The sequence below is a fragment of the Protopterus annectens genome, chromosome 3.part0, assembly GCF_019279795.1.
Source record: "Protopterus annectens isolate FY-2018-M chromosome 3.part0, PAN1.0, whole genome shotgun sequence".
In the NCBI taxonomy this organism is placed as follows: Eukaryota; Metazoa; Chordata; order Ceratodontiformes; family Protopteridae; genus Protopterus; species Protopterus annectens.
Window position 1 is genome coordinate 1,135,813,271 of NC_056731.1, and position 21,296 is coordinate 1,135,834,566.

The 21,296-nt window shown below is 43.4% G+C and overlaps 1 protein-coding gene across 3 annotated transcripts in view; it reads right to left on the bottom strand.

Annotated features, from left to right (window-relative positions):
• The window catches only part of RBBP8 (RB binding protein 8, endonuclease), a 2,682,217-nt gene that overhangs the window by 689,587 nt on the left and 1,971,334 nt on the right, over positions 1–21,296 (bottom strand). The window lies entirely within an intron of this gene.

The following is a 21,296-nucleotide window of genomic DNA, read 5'->3' on the forward strand; positions in this document are numbered from 1 at the left end:
CTTGCAAGAGTTTGTAAGACATATCATGTGGTCGAGTGGTTGAGTTAGAAATGACCATTGTGCAGAAAGGAGCCACTTCAGGATTCTTATGTGCAGCCTCGCCAGTGGTACTAATGTAATGGCAGCCGCCATGCAGCCTAAGAGTTGCAGTACAAGACGTGTTGGTACATAGGTCTGAGGCTTATTTTCGAAAGCCTGTGAGGGAGGAGAGAAGCTTGACAGGATGTTGTGTCGAAGACCGCTCGAATAAAGTCCAGTGTCTTCATTGGGGACATTTGAGATTTGTCCTTGTTGATTGTAATCCCCAAGTGAAGAGTGAAATCTTGAGTATAAGAGAGGCTGCAGACTAGGATATTCCTGGTCGGAGCAGTAAGGAGCCAATCGTCTAGATACTGAAACACCTGGAATCCTTGTAGTCGAAAATGAGCTACCACAACTGTCATACATTTGGTGAACATTCGAGGACTGTTGAGAGACCGAATGGCAGTGCCCTGAACTGGTAGTGATTGGCTCCCAAGCGGAAGTGGAGAAACCTCCAGGAGTGGTGATCCATCTTTATGTGGTAGTACGCGTCCTGGAGGTCTATACAGTACATCCAGTTGTCCCTCCCTAGGAAGGGAAGAATGGACTGTACCATGACCATCCGGAATTTTTGAGGTTTGATAAATTTGTTCAATAGGCTGAGATCCAGGATTGGTCTCCAGTCCCCTGTCTTCTTTGGCACTAAAAAGAATCTCGAGTAAAACCTGGACCCTGTCTGGTCTGGTGGGACTGGCTGGGTGACTCTTTTTCTTAGCAGCTTTTCTATTTCTAAGGCTGCTAATTCCCTCTGACTGGGTGGTAATCGGGGATTCGTTTGACAGGTCTGGGAATTAAATCGAATGGTATTTGGTAGCCTCTGGATATTATTCTCTGCATCCAAACATCGGTAGTAATAAGATGCCAGGCTGGTAGGTGCAGAGAAAAATGACCCCCGACTGCTTCCAGAGGAAACCAATAGGGCCGCTGCTCAGAAACGCTGGTATGGTCTGCCGGAGAAAGAATCTCTAGTCCCTTGGTTATGCAGACCCCCTCTACCTCGAAAGGAGCATCTTCCATATACGTTGCCCCCTCTGCCCTGGGGGGGACTGTTCACCATGAGTGTCATGAAAAGATCCTTGGGATTTCTTGAACCACATTTTTCCTCCCTTCTGATTCCTGGAGTAGGACCTCTGGGGGTTGGAAAAGCATATGCCCACAGCAGACAAGGTCTTTCCATCTTTCTCACTATGTGCAAGTGTGTCTCGTACTTTGGGTCCAAAAAGTGCAGATTTGTCAACAGGTGCACTGATGAAGGAAGATTTAAAGGGGTCTGCAAAGTCACACAACTGCATCCAAGCATTACGTCGCATGACAATGCCTGATGTGGCAACTCGAGCTGCCCCCTCATTGGTGTGACATATCAAATACATCGAGGAGTTAGAGATAGATTCAAGGTTCACTAGCTGCGAGGTGACAGTGTCACGCACCTCATCAGGCAGTACCCCCACCAAGGACATTTCAGAAATTAGGTCTCTTTGGAGGCGAGTAAAGTGTACCAGATAGTTCAGCGACCAAATGGCAAAGGTCGCTGAAGCATAGGTCTGCTCCCCTAGTCTGTCCATGGTCCAGGACTCCCTGTTCAGAGGATAGACAGTGGAACTATCTTCTGCCAGTTCCCTCTTGGTGGCTGCCACCACGACCATATAATCAACTGTCAACTGTTTGGACCAGTCGGGCTGGTCTTCAGGTGTAGATAAAATTTTGTCTGGCTTCCGGGGGACAGGTTCTACGTTGTCTGGGGCCTTCTAGGCATGCTGAACAATGAGTTTAACAATGTCATCTGCCGGTGGTGTCACCCAGGAAGTAGATGGCCAGGCACGGAAGGCCTGCAAGAACACCGATTCCTCAGAAGAAGGGTTAGAGGACTTCCAGTCTCCCCGCTGCTTGAGGATTTTGAGAATGTCTCCGAATGAGACGTCGTCTGGGGGAGACCGTGGGGACCCTTACCCCTCATCACAATTAGTGTCTTCGGTGATAGATTCCTCCGGGGAACCAAGACGCTTCTTCTTCTTGCACTGTTTCTTCCGGATTGGCTCCCCAGTGGGATCTTCTGAGGACAACTCCGGAGAAGGGGTTCCCTTTAAAAGGGGGGGGGGTCCCAAAATAGAGGGTTGGGAGAGGTGCATGCTAGAGGGGGTTCTGATACTGATGTCACTGGTAGGACCCTGTCCATCACCTGAACAGCAGGCCTGCCCAAGGAGGGATGGAAGCCCGGAACCAGGAAGGACAACCTCAGAACTGGGGTCACACCCCGCCCTGAGGAGCTCCAAGAGGACTGGAAGCCGTCGGAGCCGTGGACATAGACAGCGTCAGTGAGAAAATAGGCGCCGGGTTAGGTACCAAGGTACGGACGGTCCAAGCACTGTTCCAAGAGAGCATCAGCTCCACCTGAGCCGATGCAGCAAGGGTGGTCGGTGCTGACAGGGGAAAAACTGCTGTCGGATCCGAGACAGTATGCACTGGAGTGGACATTGGTACCGAGATCTCCGGGATCTGGGTAGAGGCTGGAGGAGGATAAACAGGGGAAGATGCAGTAAAAAATTCTGAGCCAAGAGGGACGGAAGGTCTAGCTGGAAAGGGTACTCCCCTAGCTGCCAGAAGCTGGTCCACAACCCGCACTAGATCTAATTCATAAAATCTCCTACTGGATCTAAAGGAGGCTGTTAAAGGAGAATCAGGTCTTCCTAGAAAGGGGCTAAACCTCTGCCCCAAAAAAAGGTTGTAAGTTGGAGAGTATCTTGTCCTTGGCAGATATTCGAGTTTTGGAGCCGATGGAGCCGAAGAAACTGTCGGCACTGTGGCCGGGGATGGTGCTGAGGCAGGTACAGTCATAGGAGCCAATGTTGGAATCAAGGACGGCACCGAAGTCAGTAGTGCTGAGGTTGGAACGGAAATAGGGGTGAATATCCTGGACGGCATCAAGGGAGAAGATACAGAGCCTGGTGCCGAAGAGGTCTGCGCCGAGGGTGCAGGCGAAGCATGGAGCAGACTTGGTTCCATAACTGACGGAGATGTAGGAACCGAGTCATTCCGTTTTTCTTTATGTTTTTTGGTCTTTGGAGGGGGTGAGACCTCCGACCCAGACAGAGCCTCCGAAAAAGGTGTCTTGATTAAACCTTTAAAAATAAGCTTATTTTTACATTCTGCTAGTGTACGATTGCTAAAACTAGCACAAATGTCACAGTCAGCTTTAACATGATCCATACCCAAACAGTAGACACAATGAGCATGTGTATCCCAGTTAGGTATCTTACACCCACACTTGTTACACTGTTTAAACTTAGCTCTGTCTGACATAGTAAGGCAACGAGGCTATCCTATAGAAAAAACAAAATAAGGGAGAGAAAAAGGTGAGAAAATACCAACGATGGTATTTAAAAAATACCACAAGTGGTAAGGAAGGGCCTGTCAAAGGCAGGAGAGAGGGACAGTAGCAATAATGGTAGAAATTAAATTACCAAGGTAAAGGGTAGGAAACAGAATTAGGTTATAGGCGACAGTGAGAAAAGGCTAAATTGACTAAAACATTAAAAATTTCTGAAGAGAAACTATCTTAAAAATGACAATTTTCTACTTAACTTTGAGTGAGATGGCTAGCACTTCTGATTAGGAATGCAGCAAACAAGATTTTGAATAACTAGGAGAGGGGCATTATGGGTAGGTCTTAGCTGAGAGTTTTTGTCTGGCGCGAGCTTGGAAACGGCCGCATTGGTTCCGAGGATGGAACCGAAGTCCTAATAGTAATTAACGAACAAAGATTTACATCATCAGATCAACTTTTAGCAAAAAGGAGGGATTCGTTCATGAAATTACCCTGTCTTTATGAAACTGTAAGAAAGACTCCTTGCACATGAGACTTAGAGACTTTCCTAGCAAAAGCGACAGCTGTCGGGGAAAAAGTATTTTCCAAGACAAGAATTTTTTGGATGTTGATGCAACTGGTTCAACAATTGGTAAAACAAAATTTAAGTCCCAAGAGGGGAGGTTCCACACTCCTCCACTAAGGCCTCATATGGAGAATGTCCTTCAGGCACTGCTTCACAAGATGTCTGGATGCCAGAGGGGGATCTAAAGGGAAGCAGACAGAAATGTAAGCTAAACCTGAAGAGAATGGCTCAAATAATTACTTAAGAACCACTGGTACATCCACTTGCTTTGAGTGCTGGTTCCTCCTTTGGCAGCAAATAGAGAACATTTTCCATTTAGCTAGGTATGTCTGTGTACTTGGCCTTCCACCTTCCTTCATGATTTTTTGCACATATCTTTCAAGATAGTAGTCTGAACATAAACAGTTTTCAGTTTACCATAGACTTCCTGCACTACATCAGGAGATTCACATGCTGAGGCAGCAGTACTGATTTCTCCCTTGCTATCTGAAAATGTTCTGTTTGAGTCAGAATTGGGTAATGCAGATCATTTATGGTCTTTCTTCCTTCAGCTTTTGAGCTACTCTAAGGACCTGGGATCTTGTGGGGAAAACAGAAAAAATAGACCTGCCCCGTACTGAGAGAAGGCATCTACTGCCCAAGCATATAGGTCTACATGTGTTGCATCACATCTGTTTGTGTGGTCAAAGAATGAGTCCCTGTCTAGCATCCAAGTGTATAAATCTGGAGAAGTCCTGCTTAACTAATTTGCTGTGGTGTTCTCTTGAGGTGGTACACAGGTTACCTTCAGAAGCAAACTAAAGTTGAGAGCCTGTTCCCAAACGTGCATGGCTAGCCTGCATAGGTATTAATAGTGTGACCCCCCCCCACTCTCCCTGCACTTGTTTGCATACCACATTATCAGTGGTACTGGGTCTTAAGCCATTCAAGCTCCCATGTTTCTAGACAGTCTTGAAGACTTTGGGAACCTGAACAACTGCCATCACCTCTTTTATGTTTATGTGCAGTTTGGCCTACCTGAGATTCAAAGGTGCCCGGCAACGTAAGGTCCAAAGTATGTGCATTCCATGACATATCTGAGGTATCCATGGCCAAGGTCTGGTTTGGGGGAGGTGGACTGAAGGTCATGTAGTTGTTCTTATGGATTATGGATTTATGGTATCCACCACTCCAATTCTCTCTTTGCACAGGGTAAGACTGGGATGGCACACTCCAGGGAGTACGTCTGCTGATACAAGGACTCTTTAGGTGACACTGAAATCTTTTTTTCATATGCAGTCTAGCCTGTGGACCAGAATGCTCAGTAACTCCTCGACTCTTCCCACTGACTTCACTAGCATGTCCTGAAAGAAGAACAGAAAGAAATTACACCTTTTCCTATGGTATGTAAGCTTTTGTGGGGATGGGGTTGGTGATTTGTGGGAGTAGAAGAGGCTGGCACCATCATAGCTGCTACCTGCCTGGGAGCTGAGTCTGCTGCCATTCCCTTTTCTGTACGGCCACTCTACCTTTTGGCTTCTTCATTTTCTCTGCCAACAGTACAGCCTTTACTTAAAAAGGGGTATTTTTGGTTACATCTCAGCATAAGAAGATAAACATATACTTAACTAACTCCATTGTCCTCACATTTTTAAATTTATGTAAAACAGGGGTTTGAAGAACAAAACCTTATTCAATGAGGCATTAAGAAGTTGTGCCATCACATTCTCAAGAGGAACTACATCCTCAGTCAAGAATGTCTCCTGACAACTGACCTTGTTGCAGCAGCATCAAACCCACATTTTATGGTATGCTTACTCAGCAGTAAAAAAATCTGGGCTTGGCTGATCACAACTGACTTCATGATTTAATCCTGCACTCCTCACAGCTATCCTTGAATTGTTTAAAGATATATTTCTTATACTTCAGATTGTGGGCCTGAACATTCAGGGCCCTGAAGGCTAAAGTTGCTGACGTGCATACCTTTTTCCTCAAACTAGTCAAGCAATCTGCTTTACTTGTCATTGAGAAGAGTATTTTACCCTAGAGCCACACTGCTTCCCTCAGACATTCCAGGACACTGTATCTGGATCTGTAATGGGGTTCTTATGTAGGAACTTGTGTGGGTCCTGAACCCTGAAATATCTGTCAGATTTTTGGAGCAGAAGGAGGGTTGTGAACCTTGGCTCCTAAGATATTGTTTGAAACATGTTCAAAAGGGTTTTTCCTGGACTGGAGGGACAGACACAGACTTTGGAAGCTTAAGACTCAGAAGGTCCCACAACTCTTCCAGCATTCCGAGGTTGTCACTTTTATATGTTTCTGCTGGTGTGGACAGGACAGTTATACCTACCCTGGGGGAGTGGGACCATGGTTGGTTTTTCTTAGGACTGGGCAACCGCATTTGCATCAGTAGTACCTCTGCTGACTGCTAGTAGCGAGTGTGTTAGCACTTACAAATAACTCCCATACAACAGGCAAGTATGGAAGTAGCAACTGCAGTAGGAGTGAACTTAGGCAGCAAACTGCATGGCTGTAGAAACCACTCCCTAAGCATCAGCTCTTGCTCTAAGATGCTGAACTGATTAGTCTCTCACCACAGTCAGGGAATGGATAGGTTTGTAGGACACTCACCATGTTCTGGGAATGAATGGGCCTGGCTTTCATTCAGTTAGAAGGAATAAACAGGCTAACAGGGAGCAGCAGGGGAATCACTGAGCAGACAATTTTGGTGGAGGAGGGTGAGACTTACATGAACTTATCTGGCTCCTGCATTCACCAGTTCAACCTTACTTGCGAGCACACATTTTGCGCATCAAAAAGTAACAACAAAGACTCGACATCTATACTGTTAACAAGTAATGTAGAAGTGAATACTCCTCCATTTAGTGGAAACTCCACCAGTACAGCCTACATGGAGGAGCTGGCCAAGCAAAGAAGCACAAAGGAAAATACTTAAGATCCATCAAGAGGGCCCCATTATAATTTTAACGGATAACATAAGAAGGTATCTGTTATATCTAACATTAGGCATCCTCCTTGAAGGGTCCTTTGACTGAAATAAATTTGGCACAGCAAACCACTAGGAAAGAAAACACAGAAAATCCCCAAAAAACACCCAAATATTAATTAAAGTTCAAAAGGATTCATCCTTAAGAAAAGACATACGAAAGGAATCACAGCTCCTGGAGTCTTTTTCGAGAAAGAAATATGTAGTCATGGTAGGCAATGAAGTCAACTGGCCACACTCCTGACATCTGCAGTGGAAATATTCTTAAAACAAGCACAGGAAGCACTTATGGCTCTAGTAGCATGAAATTTGATGACATCATGTTCCACTATGCTGTGAACTGCTGAAGGCAAAAGACGAAATAGCTAGTAATCCACTTAGGAAATATTTGACAACTGTAAGCTCTTCACTCCCAGGTGGAGAAGATGATGAGCAGCTGTAGAGTTGTCATAAAGTGACATACTCACTTCAATTAAAACACACACTCACTTCAAGTAAAATCTGGGGTGTTGGTGCAATGTTTGAGTATGAAGGACTCTTTCTGCCCTACCTTCCACTTCAACAAAAGACAGGGAAAAGAAAGAACAGGATCACGGATATTTCAGAAACAACTTTTAGGAGGAAACGTGGGTTAATGCTAAGCAAAAACAATCACCATGAAAAAACATATATGACTTCTTACATATGACAGTATGCAACTATAAGATCCTTCTAGAAGAGGTGATGGCCACCACAAAGACCATACTCTTTAAGACATGATATTCAATGTTCCAAAGCAGAACTGAATAGCAGATGGACAAGTCTGTTAGCCACAAAATTCAAACCCTACAGAAGTACTTCAAAGGACTATGAAGACACTGCACTGCTTTCAGGAACTGCTTAACCATCTGCATCTGTTGCTGGGACACAGTCCTGTCCTCTACAAGTTCACAATGGAATAAATAACTGACACATACTTCAATAGTTCACATTAAACTACATTATAGCCAAAGGCCAGTTATAACACAGACACCACATCTAAACAGAAAGCTCTAATTCCTACCCATAAATCCAAATGCTTTTTTAAGCAAATGCAGTGAATGTGACTGACAGATGGTTATAAGGAGTTTATTCCACTTACAGACCACTGATGGGATAAATATCTGGACTTCAAAACAGTTCTGTAGATTCCTACTTTATAAATATAACATACTCCTCTAGTATTTTTACTGAGTTTTTCAACTCTAAACTCAACAGCAAATGTAACTCATCGTTCATAAGGGCTTTATATGCTAAACATAGTTTGCCTCACAAGTACCGACATAGCTAATAGAAAAAGAGTCCCCGATTTTGTAAAGTAAAGGTATAAGAGTTTCCCCCTGATCTCTGGGATTCTCTTAGTGAACATTCACTGGATGTCTTTAATAACAAATCACATTTACTGAACATGCAGAACAACATATTATATTCAATAACTGGTCGGACATGTATTGTCTACAGTTTTATTAAAAATTCTTTCTCCTTTATGTCAAAATTCCTAACAATTAATCCCACAACTTTTGTCACCTTTACTTTTGTTTTATGAACATATTTTCTAAAATTGAGGTTATTACTAATAATTACACCCAGACCCTTCTACTCCATGAATTCCTGTAGTTCAGTACGTCCCAATTTCATGGTGGTATAAACATTTATTTTGCTAAAATATAAAACACCGCTTTTTTCCGTGTAAACTTTCATCCCATTTTGTTTTAACCACAAAGTCACCTGTTTCATGCACTGGTTAAAAGGATCATTATCTTTTGAAGTAGTAACCACACATCACATTTTTATGTTATCAGCATATTTAGCCATCCATACCTTGTGAGATTTTGGATTTAATGAACAAGCAATACTAAACAACAGAGGTCCCAAAACTGAGCCCTGTGAACACCTACGTTCACATATACCCAATCCGAGGTATAAGTTTTTATTTTTACCCTCTGTAACCTGCCATTCAACCAATTTGTAACCCAGCTTACCAGATAAGGATTTAGTGCTTATTTATTGCATCTATAATAAAATGATGTGGAATGCAATCAAAAGCCTTGGCTAGATCCATATAAACAACCACTGCAGATATGCCTAAGTCCAATGCCAAAGAAACAAGTTCATAAAAGTTGACCAAATTAGTGAAGGTTGAATGGTTCCTCATAAAACCATGTTGAGTAATATCCATTAAGCTTCCCTGGAGTATATGATTAATAACTGTTACAAGACATCTCTCAAAGATTTTACCAATGACTATAGTAAGACTAACAGGTCTATAGTTGGTAATACTATCCACAGGCCCTCTCATGTGAATAGGAATAATATCTGCAAATTTCCAACTAAATGATACATAACCCTGTAATAACATATTGTTGAATAAAGATGTAATAGTTGCAGAAATGTATTTACTACAAATAACCCACAATAAGAAGTTATGTACCTACCATAACGTTCCATGTTAGTTGTCTTCTTCTCGCCTTTTTTCTTGCTGGATGGGTTCGGAGCCGATCCTCGGCTCTGACTCGACCTTATACTAAAGCTCGAGAGCTATTTACCGGCTCGAGGCCCTCCCCCTATCCCACAATGCTAGGCGTCAGATACCCAGATCTCGTTTGGTATAACTAACACCATGGAGACACCCTTTCCCCACTATAAAGTTTACCTACAGTGGTAAGAACTGAGGAGGACATAACCTAGAAAATAGTCAAGCAGAGGAATAAGGCCTCAGAAGGATTCATCTCGGTCTGTCCAAGCTAGGGGGGATGGCAGGTGGGACGCAAGAAAGAAGGCGAGAAGAAGACAACTAACATGGAACGTTATGGTAGGTACATAACTTCTTAATGTTAAGTTGTCAATCTCGCCTTCATTCTTGCTGGATGGGACAGCATCCCTAGCACCTTAGCCCTGGGTGGCTCATCGGAACAGACTCTTGAGCACAGTGGGACCAAACTCAGCCCGACTCCTCGAGGTCCTATCCAACTTGTAATGAGAAATAAAGGTATGAGGAGTGGCCCATGTGGCTGCAGCACAAATAGATTCCATTGGAAGTCTTGCTTGAAAAGCTACTGACGTAGCTAACTCTCTGGTGGAATGAGCTTTTGGCTTTGTAGGGAATTCTTTATGTCTTAGTTGGTAGATGAAGGAAATGATAGAGGCCAACCATCTAGATAAAGATACTTTAGATACTGGCAGGCCCTGCTTGCCCTCAGCATAGGACAGGAAGAGTTGGTCCAACTTCCTAGTTTGTTTTGTCCTATCTAAATAGAAACGTAATTGCCTGTGAACATCCAAATAATGCAGCTTTTGTTCAGCTCTGTTTGAAAAGTTAGGAAAAAAGACAGGGAGATCAATGGCCTGATTCAGGTTTGTCTCAGAAGGAATCTTGGGTAAAAAGGAGGGATTAGTTCTGAGTGAAACTCTATCTTTGTGAAAAACAAGATAGGGAGGACGAATACAGAGGGTCTGAAGTTCCGATACTCTTCTAGCTGAGGTGATAGCTACTAAGAAGAGAGTTTTCCAGGAGAGCAATTTTAAGGAACAGGTGGCCACAGGTTCAAGAGGAGGGAGCATCAGGGAAGTTAATATCAAATTCAAATCCCACGGAAACGGGGGATCTCTAACCGGAGGCCTCAGCAAAACAGTCCCTTTAAGAAAGGCTTTACAAAGTTTATGGGACATGATGCTGGTCTCTGACAGGCCAGCGTGAAAATTAGCGATAGCAGCCAATTGGACTCTAATGGTGGCAGAAGAGGAGCCCACTTGAAAAAGCTCTGCTAAAAAATCCAGAACACTGTGGACAGGGGCTGTAAAAGGATCTATATTTCTGGCCTCCGTCCAGAAGGAGAAACGTCTCCACTTATTAGCATAGGTTTTTCTGGTAGTAGATTTGTGTGAAGAAAGGATGATTTCACGCACTGGATGAGAAATATGTGGAAGCCTGGCTAGGGTTGGAAGTGGAGCAACCAAGCCGTGAGGTTGAGAGATTGAAGGGATTGGTGCAACCCGCCCGACTGATGGACCAACAGGTCTGGCACTGGGTCCAGACTCCAGGGCTGCTCCAGTAGGTGACGATGCAGGACAGGGAACCGAATTTGTCGAGGCCAGTAAGGGGCAATGAGGATCATCCTGGAACCCAAAGCGGTCGCTTTCTGAATCAGTTTGGGAATTAAGGGAAAAGGCGAAAAAGCATATAGGAGACCCCGGGGCCAATTGTGTACTAGAGCATCTCTGGAGGAATGGCCGGGGAGGGGAAAGAGAGTGAAGAAGTCTTCGCACTTGCTGTTGAGAGGGGTTGCAAAAAGGTCGCAGCAAGGTTGACCCCATCTGTGGAAAATCTTGTCCGCTACTAACTGATTGAGAGACCACTCGTGAGGCATAAGAATGGCTCTGCTTAGCCTGTCTGCTATGACGTTGGACTTCCCGGGGATGTGCGTTGCTATCAGAAACCGTTGGGAAGAGATCGCCCACTGCCAGAGTCTGAGCGCTTCTCGACATAAGGGATAGGACCTGGTTCCGCCCTGCTTGTTGATGTACCACACTACAGACATATTGTCCGTCTGAACTGCAACAGTCTCGGTAGGTAGAGAGTCCTGAAGAGCTTGCAACGCTAAAAGTACTGCTCTCATCTCCAAGACATTTATGTGCAGGTGGTATTCTAGGGGTTGCCAAGAGCCCTGGCAGTCCTGCCCTGAAAATGCCCCCCTCCCACCCAATCAGGGAGGCATCCGTGGTCACCGTGGCAACAGGAGGAGGAAGAACAAACGGTCTGCCCTAGAGAACTAGAGGGGAGACCATCCACCAAACCAGGTGGTCTTTGCATGCTTGAGTGATTATTATCCTGTGAGACATTGGAAGTTGTTGAAAGGACCATTGGGTAAACAGCATCCACTGGAGGATCCGCATGTGAAAACGAGCCAGGGGGACTAAAATGATCACTGCTGCCATGAGACCCAATGCCTTTAGTACAAATCTGGCCTGAATCGTCTTGCACTGTAGTAGGATCTGTACATGTCGGCGAATGTCTGATACTTTGTCTGGAGGAAGTTTTGCAGAAAGATCTTTTGTATTTAATTCTGCGCCTATAAGGGTTATAGACTGACAAGGCAACAATGCAGACTTTTCAAAATTTATTGATATACCTAGCAAGTCTGAATGGTATAGTCCCTGGCTCGCAATAGCTGATGCCTGGTGGAAGCAGTAAGGAGCCAGTCATCTAGATATGGAAACACCTGGAATCCTCGTCGTCTCAGGTGAGCCGTAACCACTGCCATGCATTTGGTGAACACCCTGGGGGCTGTGATGAGCCCAAAGGGCAGGGCTCTGAATTGATAGTGACGGGCTCCCAGCCGGAAGTGGAGAAACCTTCTGGAACGCCTGTCCATTTTTATATGGTAGTAAGCATCCTGTAGGTCTACGGAGCACATCCAATTGTCCTGACCCAAGAAGGATAGAATGGATTGGAGCGTGACCATCCGGAACTTCGTTCTTTGAACAGACTTGTTTAAACTGCTGAGATCCAAAATGGGTCTCCAGTCCCCTGTCTTTTTGGTACCAAAAAGAACCTTGAGTAAATTCCGGATCCTTGCTGGTCTGCTGGGACTGGCTGGATGGCTCTTTTTCTTAGCAGTTTTGAAATTTCTAGAACTGCTTGATCCCTTAGAGCGGGTGGGACATCTGGAAGGGATCTGTTTGTTTTTACAGGGGAGCGGACGAAGGGAATTTTGTAACCTTCGGATATGACAGACTGTACCCATCGGTCTTGAGTGAGGAGTTGCCAGGCTTCTGGGTACAGTGACAATCTTCCCCCGACTGCCTCCGAAGGTGGACAGTCGGGCAGCCCCTTAGGGGTGCTGGAAGGGTTTGTCAGAGAAAGATTCTCTGCTACCCTGATTTTGCGGACCCCCTCTGCCCCTAGGGTGTCATCTATTATTGTTTCCTCCTCTGCCCCTGGAGGAAAAATCACCACGTGTGTCAGGCACGACTCTCTGGGGTTTACAAAACCACATTTTTCCACTCTTCTGACCCTTGGGATATGGTCTGGAGGGAGTAGAAAAACAGACTCCCACGGCAGAGAGAGTCTTGCCTTCCTGCTCACACCTGGTAAGTGTATCCTTCACCTGTGGTCCAAACAAAGCCGAACCATCGAAGAGGGTATTTGTGAAGGACGCCTTAAAGGGGTCAGCAAAGTTACATAACCACATCCAGGCGTGTCTTCTCAAAGCCATGCCTGTACCTGCGGCCCTACTCGCACCATTGGCCGCATAAGAAATGAGTCGCATGGAGGAGTTTACTATGGAACCTAAGGTCACCAGCTGGGAGTTAACCTTATCCTGAGACCCCGCAGCCGATGGATCCTGAAGAGTATCACCCAGTTCTCTGAGAAGATCCCTCTGAAGTCGGGTGAAATGGCACAGATAATTCAGTGACCACAGAGCAAAGGTCGTTGAAGACAACATCCACTTCCCATACCTGTCCATTGTCCTAGACTTTTTATTAGGAGGATGTACAGGCACTGAAGGGTCAGCCAACTCCTTCTTAGTGGCCGCTGCCACCACCATGGCATCAACTGGGACCCCCTTAGTTAGAAACTGTTTATCCGATGGGGATGTAATAAATTTAGCGGGCCTACGGGGAGTTGGTTCCACTGAGTCCATGGCTGTCCACGCCTTCCGAGCAACCACTTCCATGAGCGGGTCAAAAGGCGGAGACACCCAGGAGGTGGAAGAGTGAGAACCAAATGCGTCCAGGTACACCGACTCGTCCTCGGAAGGTTTAAGGGCAGTCCAATTTCCCCTCTGCTTAAGGATCTCCAGGATGTCTGAAAAGGAGACATCCTCAGAGGGGGACCTTGGGGACCCTTCCGAATCCTCCAAGTCGGTGTCAGACGTGACTGACTCGGGGGAGTCAACATGTTTTTGTTTCCTCTTACATGTTTTCTTCCAAGGTGGCTCCTCCGAATGATTGGGGGAGGCCTCGGAAGAGGAAGATACCCCCAGTGGGGTGACCTGGAGCGTTTGTTCTCCACGCTTGGGGTCCGGAGGGTGGACAGAGACCGAAGCAGGCACCATGGGGGGAGGAGCCAAAGGGGCCGATCGTGGATCCGACCCAGGAGTCAGTACGCTCCTCATGACCTCGAAGGTGCCCCTATCAGGCAGAGAGGGAGGTCCCAGCTCCGAAGAGATGAGAACCCCTCCCGGCACTGAGAGTGACGGCTCCGAGGCCGATGTTGGGGCCGAGGCACCGAGAGGGAGAATGGGGTCGGACAAGGGTCTGATTCCACTCGCCCCCCTTGGAGCCGACAAGAGAGTCTTGACGCCCGGATCCCTCCATGGACGGAACCAATGAAGAGATCGGAGCCGATGAGGGAGCCGAAATGTGTGGTATTGGCTCCGATTCGAGCCCCATCAAGCTCCGGCTCCGAGCACAGTGGTAGAGTCGCAGCAGGAAATGATGAAGATGCAGGGATAGCCACAGTCTGTTGAGAAGGGCTAGTCAACATTTGGGCCAGTGCCTGCGACTTTAATAGTCTACTGACCACCCTCTCGAGGTCGTGATCGGACAGCCTGGAGGACCGAGAGGAGTGGGACCTATGGCTCCACTCCGACTGTAGTAACGGAGACCTCGGAGCCGAACGAACGGACTCCAAAGAGGGAAACCTCGAGCGTTTTCGGCTCACAGAAGGCTCCGATACTAAGGCTGGAGCTGACTGAGGTCTCGAAGTGTCAGTTTCAGCCGGAACCGACGAAGAGGCAAAAGCTCCGTTCGGCGACGGCTCCGAACAGGGAGGGTTTACCTGACGAGGGCTTAGTCGGGGACCCTTCAGGCTTAAGCAAGCCCCTCAAAATAAGTTTGTTCCTACGCTCCTGCAGGACTCTCGGACTGAAGGCATGACAGACCGCACAAGAGTCCTGCAGGTGTAGGGGGCCCAAACAATACACACAAGAAGTGTGACCGTCTGTCAGAGACATCTTCTGACAGCATGAGTCACACTTCTTGAAACCTGAGACCTTAGTATCCTTAGACATAATGAAAAATAGAAAAAAGGATACCAAGGGAACAGGTAACTAGTGTTTTAAACACTACACACGCACTAGTAAAAAACTAACAACACTAACAAAATAATAGTAATATAATAATACTACTAAAATTATCTACTATCACTATCAAGTATAAAATCTATAAAAAGGTAGCAGAAAAGAATAAAAAAAAAACAGTACTGATTATATCAACGCTACCCTAACGGGTGGGGGGAGGAGGGGACTCTGAAAAACTACAGAAGAGAGTTTTTAAAGGGGGGGTTTCTCAAGGGTTTAGAAGGGAAACACTAAGAGACAAAAACTAACAAGAAAAAAAAAAGCTATATATATATAATAAAACAGTAGAAAAGAGTAATATAACCTGGAGCCGGTAAAATCGCAACCTCGTAGCTGAAGCGGCAAACGAGATATGGGTATCTGACGCCTAGCATTGTGGGATAGGGGGAGGGCCTCGAGCCGGTAAATAGCTCTCGAGCTTTAGTATAAGGCCGAGTCAGAGCCGAGGATCGGCTCCGAACCCATCCAGCAAGAATGAAGGCGAGATTGACAACTTAACATTAAGCCTGTAAGATTATCAGAGCCTTTTCCACAATATTGCCTTATATGCCACAAGGAAGACCTAACAGTATCCAAATTAAGGGTAGGGCAATCACAATCATCACAACTTGGTGTTCTTGTGTCCAGCTCAGCTGGTCCTTTACACCTGTGGAATCACCTATCTGAAAGTATTTGTTAAACACGTTAACCAATTTAATTCCTGCATGAATTGTCCCACCATTATGTTGTACTGGACTAATTATTTTAACCTTATTCCCAGGTTGGTTAACATAAGAGCACAATTTCTTTGTTGAGTTAAATGATAAACGCTGCATTTCAAATTTCCTTTTGGCCATTCTTAAAAGAAGCCTTCAGTCTTCTAGTGGCCAAGTTATATGCCCTTTTAGCAGCATATCACTTATAATTTTTCCAAAGACTACACTTTTTCTTCTTTTTCTACAGTAGCCATGAATGTGTTATTTTCCACCATGGAGGTATATACCTCTAATGACCTTTGGAAATACTTTTTCTGCACTTATCAAGATGTCCTCCATTAATATTCTCAAGGAATTCCAACTAACAGTGATGCCATCCACCTCTGATTTTACTAGGTCATTAGTGTAAATTTGATGCATTATTTCTAAATCAAAAATAAAAGACTTATTGTATATAAACCTTGGACAAGACTCTCTCTCTCTCTTTATATATATATATTCCATTCCAATTCTTCCTTTTCATTTAATCTTGGGGTAGTTAAAGTCTCCTAGTATAATTAGATTTCCGTATTTTATCAATTCATTTAATAACTGATAAAGATGGACATTTATAGCTAGTTAGCAAGTTAACCAGGTTAACCATCCCATTCAAATTTAATTCTAAGAGCAAGAATTACGGTCTGTGATTGTCTGCAATCACGTTTACTGGTACTCCACTAGCCACAAATACTCTCACCCCTCCACCCCTCCTACTTTCCCTTCAAACAGTCATACAGTAGGTAACCATGTAGAGAAACTCCTTCACATCTCCAGGGTTCACTGATCACAATGACATTGTACTTAACTTTCATACAAACTATTTGTAATTTTTCATTTTATGATTTAAATTCCTAGCATTTGCATAATAAATTTTCATTGGATTCTTTGATGTTCCCTCAACATTTCTGACTGCATTTCTTGTGCTAAATCCAAGAAATGCCTTGCATCATCATACCTTTTAGTCATCAGTTTTCCCCTAAGTAACTCAAATGAAAACCGTCTTTATCATTTTCACATTTGTCTAAAAATCATCTCACATTTTAACTAAATCTGTAGCTTTTGAGATAAACGTTTCTAAGACAGTTATTAAATAACATTGCTTTAGTGTCCTGATACTCAGAGCAACAGAAGGTAATATCCTGAAAAAAACATTTCAATTAGCATACAGATCTTAAAAATATCTTGACCAATCCACACCTATGTTTCAAGGATTTTTTCTCAAATCATTAAAACCTGTGTGTATGATAACAAATTCATAAAAGTTGTTACTTTTTAACAGTATCTGTAGACCTAAGTGGATGTCGTGCAACTTACTCCCACCAAGAATGGTTAACAGTGACCTTTTCCTTATCTATACTACACAATGGTCTAATATATTATCACATACGACTAAAACCCCTGAAATCTGCTTTCCTACCCTTATGTTGTATAAAATGTATCCTGAAATTTCCTCCTACTGCTGTTCTCTTAGTCCTCTTTATTCCTTGTATTGTCCAGACTATTTTCTGTACAATCACTATCCCTCCTTGTTCTCTTCCCTTCTTTATACATTGAGCCACCAGACCATCTGACTGATGGACAAGGCTCTGTGTTCCCATTTCTGCCAGAAAGAAAAACAGTCCATGTGCCCCCTATATACTTAAAAGATTTAACACAGTTAACTATCACCTCCTTATTCCCTTCCCTGTCAACAAGGGGCAGTGAACAATCTGTACTGCCAAATATTGAGATGATTTAACACAATTCAATGTCACTAAACAATCCATTGTTTGAATTCCCTCAAGCATTGTTGAAATCTCTTGAATTCCTCCAACCTTATACACCCTTTCTAAATTGCCCATAAAATCATAATGATTCATTCCCATATTATACTCACAAATCTCTCCAGCTATGCTAATCACTCTTCTAAGTCCTGTTTGTAGAATAACTGAGGCTCAAATCATTTCTGCACCTAAGGAAGGTCAGGATTACTAGTGAGCTAACCAAATCAGGTAGTACAAGGTACCTTACTACCCAAATAGAAAAACATTTCCACTTGGAGGTGCTTCACTCAGTTCTGAAACACCCAATAAAAGGTCAGCCAGGAGCAAGACAGTGGCATGGAGCTGGTTGTTATTCTAACCAGAAATAAGAGTTTCTTGTACTGTTGAGGACATAACCTAAAACTATACTATTTATTGTCACAAAGGGGGATGATAAGAATCGGTTTTGGTCTTTCTTCCACACATTTTGTACTGAGATATTGCAATGACAAGGACTAGTACATGTACCTCCTGTGCCACTGGAGGGATTCCTTTACCCAGCTGTAGTGCAAAGAACATGAGGAAGACTTTATTTTTATGAATGTCAAACAGGTCAAGGTATGGAGTGTCTCGGACAACCAAGGATGGCTGCATACTGATGAACAGCTTGATTACAACTCTCCCCATATGAAAACAGAAACCGTGAAACAAAGGCAATAAAATTCAGTTACTGAACTTTTCTACTTAGGGGTGAGGTGATGGCCTTACCAAAATTAAACAATTAGAATACAAAATATACAGTAATAAGCCAGAGATAGGTTTCAAGGAAAACACATGAGAGAAATAATATAGAATGAATGGTGCTAAAAAAATACTGAGGCGTCAGCCTGGTGTTGTGAAGGAGCATAGCCAGTTTTTAGTCAAATGGGCCTTGAGAAGGGTTTTGAATTTGGAAGGGTTAGCTGTGCAAAGAATAGGCTGGGGAATTGAGTTCCAAATGTTGGAGATGTGCTTTGAGAATAAGCCATCCCTGTAGCTATTGGATATATTTCAGAAATGTTATGAAATGTGTATAAACCAGTAGAATACAGAAACCAGAAGAAAAGCCATCCCTGTAGCTATCAGACATATTTCAGAAATGTTATGAAAATGTGTATACACCAGTGGAATACAGAAACCAGAAGAAAAGGAGGAAAACTTAATTATGACAAAGTAAGAGGAAGATGAGGCTCAACAACAAGCAATTCATTTATTTATTTTACATTTGTTGACCGGGCTAGTCTAACTGGATACATGTCCATTTTCAGTAGAGGCCCGAGGAGAAAAGCTCCACTCTAACAGTCTACTGTAACACGCTAAGAAAATATATATATATACAAGAGGATAACTAAACTACTAAGCAGGAGTTAGCAACTAATTAGCATACAAAAACAACAGAACAGCAATTAGTGAATCAAAAACACACAGCAACAACAGCAGTATTTAAATACAGAATTGAAAATTTTTTTTTATAGCATCTGGACTTGGACTTGACCTATCATGAAGAAAAAAAGAACTAAAAATATTACCTGTGCAAGGCATTAGGTAGTGCAAAGTAAGTAGAGGTGATAGGAGGTAAAACATAAGCAAAGTAAGTAGCGGTAATAGGAGGTAAAATCATAAGAAAGAGGAAGTCACAAGCTGAAGAGAGTCAAGGGGAAAAATTGTAGTGATGGGAGCAGTGATATAAGCTAGATGGAGACAAGGCAGTGTGAGACAAGGAGAAGTAATACTTGTCCAGATGATGGGTGTGTACAGTGCAGATAGAGGTAATGGGAAAAGAGGTAAAAAGATGTGGAAGTAGGAAACAAGAGTCAGTCAGGAGAAGAGCAGGGGCAGAGCCAGTGTGATTTGAGGTGGGTCTTTAAATGTTTCTTGAAAAGGGGTGTTGAGGTCAAGGTAGTAAGTTCACTAGTGAGCTTGTTCCAGTGTGTACCCACAGCATTTGAGAAAAGGGAGTCACCTGCTTTGTTCTGAGATTTACATGGGGCTACTAGAAGTTTATTAGCTGATCGTAGGGTAGTGAGATTCTTATAGGGGAAAATAAGAGTATTAAGAATAGGTGCATTAAAAGGGAAATGGAGTATCCTGTGGGTAATAGTCAGTTGTTGAAGTAGAATGAGATTTTGCAGTTCAAGCCAACCTAGCTGTCTGAGATTTAAGCAATGATGAGTCCGATATGGGGCACCTGTAGCAAACCTGATAATGTTGTGGTAGGATGAGGCTAGTTTTGACAGGTTTGTTTTTGATAGGTTAATAAAGGTTGGAGAGGCATACAGTAGTGTTGAGATGAGATGTGTTTGAGCTAAAGATATCCTAGTCTCTGGTGTGAGAAATTGTTTAAGTCTACAGAGAGCACCTATTTTTTGTTAACTGTTTTTATAGTTAGATTGATGTGAGCATCAAAGTTTAGTTGATTATCTATTGTGACACCAAGCAGTTTTGTGGTGCTGTCGGGTGATATAAGAGTGCCATTGTTAGAGACAATAGTAAAGGAAATTGGGATGGACTTATAAGTTGGAGTAAACAATAGTAACTTAGTCTTTTTAGGATTAAGGAGGAGACAGATGTGTTTGAACCAATTTTCTGCTGCAGTAAAAACATTTTGGGTACATGAATGTAGTTCAGCAGGAGACATTGCAGTGCAGATGAGTGCAGAGTCATCTGCATACTGAATGCAACTGGAAGATGGGAGGGAGGTATTCAGGTTATTAATAAAGATGGAGAAGAGGAGGGGACCTAGAATAGAGCCTTGTGGGACTCCAATGGAGACTGGGAGCTGGGAGGATAAATGACTGTCCCAGAGAACTGCTTGTTGTCTATTTGACAGGTAGGAGTTGAACCACTGAATAGCCATTGTGTCAAGAGAAAGGGATTTAAGCATATCAATCAGAAGATGGTGATTTACCATATTGAATGCTTTCGAGAGGTCAAGAAATAATGCAGATGAGTATAGATTATTGTTGCAATTTTTGTTGATGGAGTCTGTAAAGGAGAGAAGGGCAGTGGTGGTACTATGGAATGGTCTAAAACCGTGCTGTGAGTCAGCAAGTAGGTTATTATGGAGAAGGTGCTCTAGAAATTGTTGGTGGACACATCGTTCCATGATTTTAGCTAGAGGAGAGAGTAGGGCTATAGGATGGTAGTTTGAAAGTTCAGTTGTAATTAAGAGCTAAGACAGTAAGAAACGAGATGAAAACAGTGATGTATAATCAATCAACAGGGAAGTCTACAGGAACAAATGGCATTCCTATGGAAGTTGGAAGGGAAGAAAGTGATAAAGCTATAGAAGGTTTTGTTAACAGGACTTTAAAAAGGCGGGTGGGGGAGAGTAGTAATAAAGTATGTATGTCTATACTAGCTAAAAGAATGTATTTTGCCAAAATTGATAAATAGTGATCAATTAACTAATAATCCAAAACTTTGCATGAGTATCTCACGATTTGTCCATGGATGGTATGATGACTTGCCTTAAATTTAAAGCAACTTGTAAAGAAAGTAAGAGACTTACAAATTCAGTATATAAATGGCATGGTAATCAAGAAAAAATTGCCTTAACTGCAGATGGTATTATTTGTACTTGATAAATCCAGAAAATAACACTTCAGGGTTAAAGAACATTTTGAGAAAATTTCACATCTTTTGGGATATACAATTAATGAAATCAAATCAAAACATGCAACAATAAACTATGTACCCACACATGAATTCATTAAACAATA